Source organism: Anabas testudineus, chromosome 18 (genome assembly GCF_900324465.2).
Source record: "Anabas testudineus chromosome 18, fAnaTes1.2, whole genome shotgun sequence".
NCBI classification, from domain to species: Eukaryota; Metazoa; Chordata; class Actinopteri; order Anabantiformes; family Anabantidae; genus Anabas; species Anabas testudineus.
The window spans coordinates 768313-778979 of record NC_046627.1 but is presented as its reverse complement, the minus strand read 5'-3'; positions in this window follow the sequence as shown (position 1 = coordinate 778979).

Genomic DNA, 10667 nt, shown 5'->3' with positions numbered 1-10667 from the left:
TCCTCTTCCTCTTCCTCCTCCTCCTCCTCCTCCCTGTGTGTCTGTGATCAGACTCGTCCTCCACCTCGTGGTCTTCTGTCCGTTCTGCATCTGTACTGGTCTGATGGTGTCCATCTGCTGCAGCAGGAAGACAGGAGACACACCAGCTGTTACCATGGAGATGACCCAGCCCGTCGGAGGAGCTCACGGATTGGATGAAGACTACGATGACGCCACTGCCGACGTCACCACCGAGCACGACTTCTGAGCTGCAGAGACTGAGTTTGTTGAAGCTGCTCGATTCTCTAATGAATGAAGAAAGTGACAAAGTGCGGTGGTCTGAAAAACCCAGATCATCACAGGAACATCTCAGAACCACTGTCTCCAAATATCACAACATGGACTCTAGAGGACTCTGGTCTAACTCGGAAAGACCAGTGGTGAACTGGTGACAGGGTCGTGGGAGGTCGAGGCTCACTGATGCACACGGGGACAGAAAGTTGGCCTGATGGTCGGACACCTGCAGATAATGTGAGCTGTGCAGCTGGAGGAGAGCTCAGTCTGTGTCTTCTCTTCAGCAGTGAGAGAGTGTGTGTCTGCCACTGCATCATATGTAGTGTGGTTCTCAGAGGGTCTGATAGGGGGCGCACTTGTGTGAATGTGGCCTCAGATGAATCCAGACTACAGGCGGTAAAATCATTGGGTGGAGCTCCAAGTCCCCAGAAGTTCAGGACCATGCAGAGGACAGATGAGAGGGGGGGTTTCTTAGAACAAGACATGAAATCCAAATGGACCTCTGCCGTGGGGGGGTACGGGCAACAAGTAGTGGATTTAAAGGGAGCCCACGGTCGTCTTCTTAGACATTATCCCGATGTGTCTCTGTATGTGGACCTGTTGTTGTCCATAATCCTAACTGGACTCTTGAACACACTTTGCTGCCTCTTGGTCTGATTTCTGAAGAACTGCTCCAACATTTGGACCCTATGAAGGACAGAACTGGACTGAACTGAACCAAGAGACAGACTGAAACTGGGACTCCACACTATGCTGCCCCAGACACAACAGACCGTGATGCTCTGTGTGTTCTGAAGAACCACATTTGACTTTCAGCACTTTGCTGCTCTGTTGGATTGGACCACACAGGCCGGCTTTCTGTCCCCGTGTGCATCAATGAGCCTCGGCCTCCCACGACCCTGTCACCAGTTCACCACCGGTCTTTGTTGGACCACTGTTGATAGATAGTGACCACTGCAAACTGGGAACATGTTGGACTTCAGGGAACGATCAGTTTTTATTTAGCTCCTCATAGATTTTACTGACTGGACTGTGTGGACTGTTGCAGAGACACATGGAGTCTTCATGCTGTGAACAGTTTTAGTGCTGATGACTTTCAGAGATAACGTCACTGAGGATGTGTGAAAATGTGTCTTTCTAGAAATGGACGTGTTCAGAGCTGATTAGAAAAACAGAAGTGGTGTCAGTTTCCTGCTGTGAACGTCTCCTCTCTTCATTAAAACATTTCTAATCACTCTGCTGTGAATCACAAACTGTCTCATCTAGTTTTTCTTCAAACATTAAAACCAACTTTTTCTCCTGGGACTGAAAACTTGTGGCTGTTTGAATGTGTAAATGTTGTTGATGTTCCCAGTGGAACAGCTCAGAACCAGAACCAGTGTCCTACTTCACCATGAAGCCTGTTCTCACTGTCTGTGAGCTGCAGTGGAACGGAGAGAGAGAAGAACAACGAGCAGCAGACAAAAGGTGAAGCTGCTTTGGTGAACTGGCCCATCATCAGACTCTGACCAACCAGTTTCCTTCTTCAGTTTCTTCAACGTGCTCCACACGGTGACGTCCCACTGTTTAAGTCCATCACTGACCACATCATGAGTGAGTCTCATTCATGGAAGAAGCTGCTGGATCTGCTGGAATCACAGGAAAAAAGAGTTTGATGGACGTTTGAGTTTGGAACAGCACAAAGTGAATAAGAGGAAGTCGACTGACAGGAAATGAGTTCTGTGGTTTGGTCAATGTGCTTCTCATGAGTCAACATGCTCACATGGTGGGAACAGCAGTCTAAGCAGAGACACCCAGACCTCCCTTTCCCTGAAACTAAAGTCCAGTTCACCTCAGCTGGCTCCTGTCGATGTGGAGGAGCAGCGACTCTACTCTGAGCTCCTCACCTTATCTCTGCAGGCCGACCAGGTCGCACATGTTGTCTGCTGAGATGAACACTCACTGAGAGTTGGAAACATCTCTTCAGTGAACTTGGACACAGCAGCACAAAATAAAAGAAGTGAACTGTGACCTCCAACATCACACCGACTTCTACAACAGAGGAAACTCTGATATTTGTGCAGTGTTGCTGTGAGATGAAGAAAAAACAGTCAGCGTTTGTTTTAGTGCAGTTCCATATGGAACCTGTTCTCTCGAAGTTCTGTTGGACTTTTCTTCTTGGTGAAGTGAATGTTTTTATTCCACTTCTGTTCCGTTCATGTGGAACAGACCCGTGTGTTCCTACAGATTTCTGTTGTTTGTTCTATTAGAAAACACAGAAGACACCGTTCTGTTGAAATAAAGCTCTTTATTGACTCCAAATCATCCTCCATTGTTTACAGGCTGGAAAATGGATCAGACACAAAACCAAGCCGCTGCACTGTGAACTGATCACTGCTGATCACATCTACTCAGAACCTTTCATTTCAACAGGAAGTCTCCACCTCTGGGAAGTTCTGGTCTTCACCTTCAAAATAAAAGTTCCACCTCAGTGACACACTAACACACACAAACTGGGTTTAAGATGCTGGTTCCAGAGGAACAGGGTGAAGTACAGGGAGGTGAGGTGGAGTTAGACCAGAGTCCTCTAGAGTCCATGTTGTGATATCTGGAGACAGTGGTTCTGAGATGTTCCTGTGATGATCTGGGTTTTTCAGACCACCGCACTTTGTCACTTTCTTCATTCATTAGAGAATCGAGCAGCTTCAACAAACTCAGTCTCTGCAGCTCAGAAGTCGTGCTCAGTGGTGACGTCATCGTAGTCTTCATCCAATCCGTGATTCAAGATTCAAGATTCAAGATTCAAAAAACTTTATTGATCCCAGAGGGAAATTGTTTTGCCTCATTACCATTGTTCTCAAAACAGACAGAAAGAAAAGGAACCACAACCAGGAAAGAACCAACACCAACAGAAATACACAATAAGGTTGAATGAGATTGAAGATGTGCTGGAGAACAACACATAGCTGAGGAGCACAGGCTTTCAGCACCCTTGGGCTGACTCCATCAGGACCTGCAGCCTTTGTGGGGTGAAGCCTGTTCAGTTCTCTTCTCACCTGCTCAGCTGAGATTGTTAGGGTGGTGGCTGAGTCGTGTGGGGGAGGGACTGAGGAGCAGTTGGTGAACTGAAGTGGGCTCTGTGACTCAGCCTGGAATCGATTGAAGAAATTATTAAATTCATTGGCTCGGTCCACAGTCCCCACATTCTCCTGGCTGCTGGACTTGTAGCCAGTGATGGTCCTCATGCCCCTCCACACCTCCCTGGTGTTGTTCTGTTGAAGGCTCTGTTCTAGTTTTCTCCTGTAAACCTCCTTCCCCTCCCTGATCCTGACAGACAGCAGTCTCTGGACCCTCGCTGCCTCCCTGTCTCCTGATCTGAATGCCTTCTTTTTGTCATTCAGGATGGCTTTGATGTCCTGAGTGACCCAGGGCTTATTGTTTGGGAAGCAGCAAATGGTTTTTTGTGGGTACGTGGGTGTCCACACAGAAATTAATGTAGTCAGAGATGCAGTCTGTCAGTCCATCAATGTCCTCACCATGAGGTTCACAGAGAGTCTTCCAGTCTGTCTCTTCAAAGCATCCCTGCAGGGCAAGGTGTGCCCCCTCTGTCCACCTATTTACAGTTTTAATGGTGGGAGGCTGCCTGTGAACCAAAGGTGTGTATTGTGGGAGGAGATGTACCAGGTTGTGATCCGACTTTCCCAGAGGGGGGAGGGCAGTGGAGCTGTAGGCATCTTTAACATTAGCATACATCAGGTCCAATGTCCTCTCCCCCCTGGTGGGACAGCTCACAAACTGGGTAAAGGTAGGAAGTGTCTTATTGAGGGTGGCGTGGTTAAAGACTCCAGAGATCATAAAGAAGGCGTCAGGGTGTCTGGTCTGCAGGTTGGAGGTGACCGTCTGAATGACATCACACGCAGCAGCAGCGTTAGCGGATGGAGGAACGTAAACAGATTAATATGGAGTGTGAAAACTCTCTGGGCAAATAATATGGACGAAGTACCACAGCCAAAAGTTCAATATCAGGACTGCATACACGCTCTTTCACAGTGACATGACCAGGATGGCACCACCTGTTGTTAATGAGAACATCACCCCCCCTCCTCTCCTCTTGCCTCCTGTCCCAGCGCACGGTGCTAAAACCGTCTATATTAACACTGGAGTCAGGAATACCATCATGCAGCCATGTCTCTGTGAAACACATCAAACTACACTCTGTAAAGATTTTCTCCATCTTCACCACAGTTCGTCCATCTTATTGTCCAGTGATCTCACATTACCCATAATCACAGAGGGGAGATGAGGTTTGAATCTTCTCACCTTCTCTCTGAACACCGTCAGACCTTCATCAGACGGTTGGACTCTACTGAGGATGAACTCTGATCCAGATCCAATGAGGTTTTCATCACTATATAGATATAGATATATATAATAATATACATACATATATATATATATATATATATATATATATATATATATATATATATATATATATATATATCTATATATATATATATATATTATATATATATATATATAAATACAGTACAGACCAAAAGTTTGGACACACCTTCTCATTCAGAGAGGCAAAATTGCAGATTCACACTGAAGGCATCAAAACTATGAATTAACACATGTGGAATTGTATAAATAACAAAAAAGTGTGAAACAACTGAAAATATGTCATATTCTAGGTTCTTCAAAGTAGCCACCTTTTGCTCTGATTACTGCTTTGCACACTCTTGGCATTCTCTTGATGAGCTTCAAGAGGTAGTCTATAGTCTACTATAATATACTACATTCTACTATCATCATATACTATACTATATACTGTAATATACTACATTCTACCATCATCATATACTATACTATATACTACATTCTACTATCATCATATACTATACTATATACTACATTCTACTATCATCATATACTATACTATATACTACATTCTACTATCATCATATACTATACTATATACTACATTCTACCATCGTCATATACTATACTAAATACTGTAATATACTACATTCTACCATCATCATATACTATACTATATACTACATTCTACTATCATCATATACTATACTATATACTACATTCTAACATCGTCATATACTATACTAAATACTGTAATATACTACATTCTACCATCATCATATACTATATACTATAATATACTACATTCTACTATCATCATATACTATACTATAGACTACAACAGTCTACTATCAATCATATACTATACTAGATACTATATATACTACATTCTACTATATCAGATACTATATACTATAATGATCTACATTCTACTATCATCATATACTATATACTAACTATAAATACTACATCTACTATCATCATATCTATACTATATACTACCATTCTACTATCATCATATACTATACTAATATACTTACTACTTCACTATCATCATATACTATACTATATACGTACATTCTACCATCGTCATATACTATACTAAATACTGTAATATACTACATTCTACCATCATCATATACTATACTATATACTACATTCTACTATCATCATATACTATACTATATACTACATTCTACCATCGTCATATACTATACTAAATACTGTAATATACTACATTCTACCATCATCATATACTATATACTATAATATACTACATTCTACTATCATCATATACTATACTATATACTACATTCTACTATCATCATATACTATACTATATACTATAATATACTACATTCTACTATCATCATATACTATATACTATAAAATACTACATTCTACTATCATCATATACTATATACTATAATATACTACATTCTACTATCATCATATACTATATACTATAATATACTACATTCTACCATCGTCATATACTATATACTATAATATACTACATTTTACTATCATCATATACTATAATATACTACATTTTACCATCGTCATATACTATACTATATGCTATATACTGTAATATACTACATTCTACCATCGTCATATACTATATACTATAATATACTACATTTTACTATTATCATATACTATAATATACTACATTTTACCATCATCATATACTATACTATATACTATAATATACTACATTTTACTATCATCATATACTATAATATACTACATTCTACTATCATCATATACTACACTATATACTATAATATACTACATTCTACTATCGTCATATACTATATTATACTATATACTATATACTATAATATACTACATTCTACCATCATCATATACTGTATACTATAATATACTACATTCTACTATCATCAAATACTATACTATATACTATAATATACTACATTCTATCATCGTCATATACTATATACTATAATGTACTACATTCTACTATCATCATATACTATATACTATGTACTATAATATACTACATTCTGCAATCATCATATACTATAACATACTACGTTCTGCTATCATCATATACTATATACTATATACTATAATATACTACATTCTACTATCATCATATACTATAACATACTACATTCTACTATCATCATATACTATACTATATACTATAATATACTACATTCTACTATCATCATATACTATACTATATACTATAATATACTACATTCTACTATCATCATATACTATATACTATAATATACTACATTCTACCATCATCATATACTATATACTATAACATACTACATTCTACCATCATCATATACTATATACTATATTCTATAATGTACTACATTCTACTATCATCATATACTATACTATATACTATAATATACTACATTCTACCAACATCATATACTATATACTATAATATACTACATTCTACCATCATCATATACTATATACTATATTCTATAATGTACTACATTCTACTATCATCATATACTATACTAAATACTGTAATATACTACATTCTACCATCATCATATACTATATACTATAATATACTACATTCTACTATCATCATATACTATACTATATACTACATTCTACTAACATCATATACTATAGTATATACTATAATATACTACATTCTACTATCATCATATACTATACTATATACTACATTCTACTATCATCATATACTATACTATATACTATAATATACTACATTCTACTATCATCATATACTATATACTATAATATACTACATTCTACTATCATCATATACTATATACTATAATATACTACATTCTACTATCATCATATACTATAATACTATATGTACTACATTCTACTAACATCATATACTATACTATATACTATAATATACTACATTCTACTATCAAATCATATACTATATACTATAATATAACTACATTCTAACCATCATCTATACTAGATACTATAATATACTACATTCTACCATCATCATATACTATATACGATATTCTATAAATGTACTACATTCTACTATCATCATATACTATACAATACTGTAATATACTAACATTCTATCTACCATCATCATATACTATATACTATAATATACTACATTTCTACTATCAGCATATACTATACTATATACTACAATTCTACTATCTCATATACATTATACTACTATATATATATACTACATTCTACTATCATCATATAATATATACTATAAAATACTACATTCTACTATCATCATATACTATATACTATAATATACTACATTCTACTATCATCATATACTATATACTATAATATACTACATTCTACCATCGTCATATACTATATACTATAATATACTACATTTTACCATCGTCATATACTATACTATATGCTATATACTGTAATATACTACATTCTACCATCGTCATATACTATATACTATAATATACTACATTTTACTATTATCATATACTATAATATACTACATTTTACCATCATCATATACTATACTATATACTATAATATACTACATTCTACCATCATCATATACTATACTATATACTATAATATACTACATTCTACCATCATCATATACTATACTATATACTATAATATACTACATTTTACTATCATCATATACTATAATATACTACATTCTACTATCATCATATACCATAATATACTACATTCTACTATCATCATATACTATAATATACTACATTTTACTATCATCATATACTATATACTGTAATATACTACATTCTACCATCATCATATACTATACTATATACTATAATATACTACATTTTACTATCATCATATACTATAATATACTACATTCTACTATCATCATATACTACACTATATACTATAATATACTACATTCTACTATCGTCATATACTATATTATACTATATACTATATACTATAATATACTACATTCTACCATCATCATATACTGTATACTATAATATACTACATTCTACTATCATCAAATACTATACTATATACTATAATATACTACATTCTATCATCGTCATATACTATATACTATAATGTACTACATTCTACTATCATCATATACTATATACTATGTACTATAATATACTACATTCTACTATCATCATATACTATATACTATGTACTATAATATACTACATTCTACTATCATCATATACTATAACATACTACGTTCTGCTATCATCATATACTATATACTATATACTATAATATACTACATTCTACTATCATCATATACTATACTATATACTATAATATACTACATTCTACTATCATCATATACTATACTATATACTATAATATACTACATTCTACTATCATCATATACTATATACTATAATATACTACATTCTACTATCATCATATACTATATACTATAACATACTACATTCTACCATCATCATATACTATATACTATATTCTATAATGTACTACATTCTACTATCATCATATACTATACTATATACTAAAATATACGACATTCTACCATCATCATATACTATATACTATAATATACTACATTCTACCATCATCATATACTATATACTATATTCTATAATGTACTACATTCTACTATCATCATATACTATACTAAATACTGTAATATACTACATTCTACCATCATCATATACTATACTATATACTACATTCTACTAACATCATATACTATACTATATACTATAATATACTACATTCTACTATCATCATATACTATACTATATACTACATTCTACTATCATCATATACTATACTATATACTATAATATACTACATTCTACTATCATCATATACTATATACTATAATATACTACATTCTACTATCATCATATACTATATACTATAATATACTACATTCTACTATCATCATATACTATACTATATACTATAATATACTACATTCTACCATCATCATATACTATATACTATATACTATAATATACTACATTCTACTATCATCATATACTATAACATACTACGTTCTGCTATCATCATATACTATATACTATATACTATAATATACTACATTCTACTATCATCATATACTATAACATACTACGTTCTACTATCATCATATACTATACTATATTCTATAATGTACTACATTCTACTATCATCATATACTATACTATATACTAAAATATACGACATTCTACCATCATCATATACTATATACTATAATATACTACATTCTACCATCATCATATACTATATACTATATTCTATAATGTACTACATTCTACTATCATCATATACTATACTAAATACTGTAATATACTACATTCTACCATCATCATATACTATATACTATAATATACTACATTCTACTATCATCATATACTATACTATATACTACATTCTACTATCATCATATACTATACTATATACTATAATATACTACATTCTACTATCATCATATACTATACTATATACTACATTCTACTATCATCATATACTATACTATATACTATAATATACTACATTCTACTATCATCATATACTATATACTATAATATACTACATTCTACTATCATCATATACTATATACTATATGTACTACATTCTACTATCATCATATACTATACTATATACTATAACATACTACATTCTACCATCATCATATACTATAACATACTATATCCTACCATCATCATATACTATACTATATACTATAATATACTACATTCTACTATCATCATATACTATATACTATAATATACTACATTCTACTATCATCATATACTATATACTATAATATACTACATTCTACTATCATCATATACTATATACTATAATATACTACATTCTACTATCATCATATACTATATACTATAATATACTACATTCTACTATCATCATATACTATACTATATACTATAATATACTACATTCTACTATCATCATATTCTATACTATATACTACATTCTACTATCATCATATACTATACTATATACTATAATATACTACATTCTACTATCATCATATACTATATACTATAATATACTACATTCTA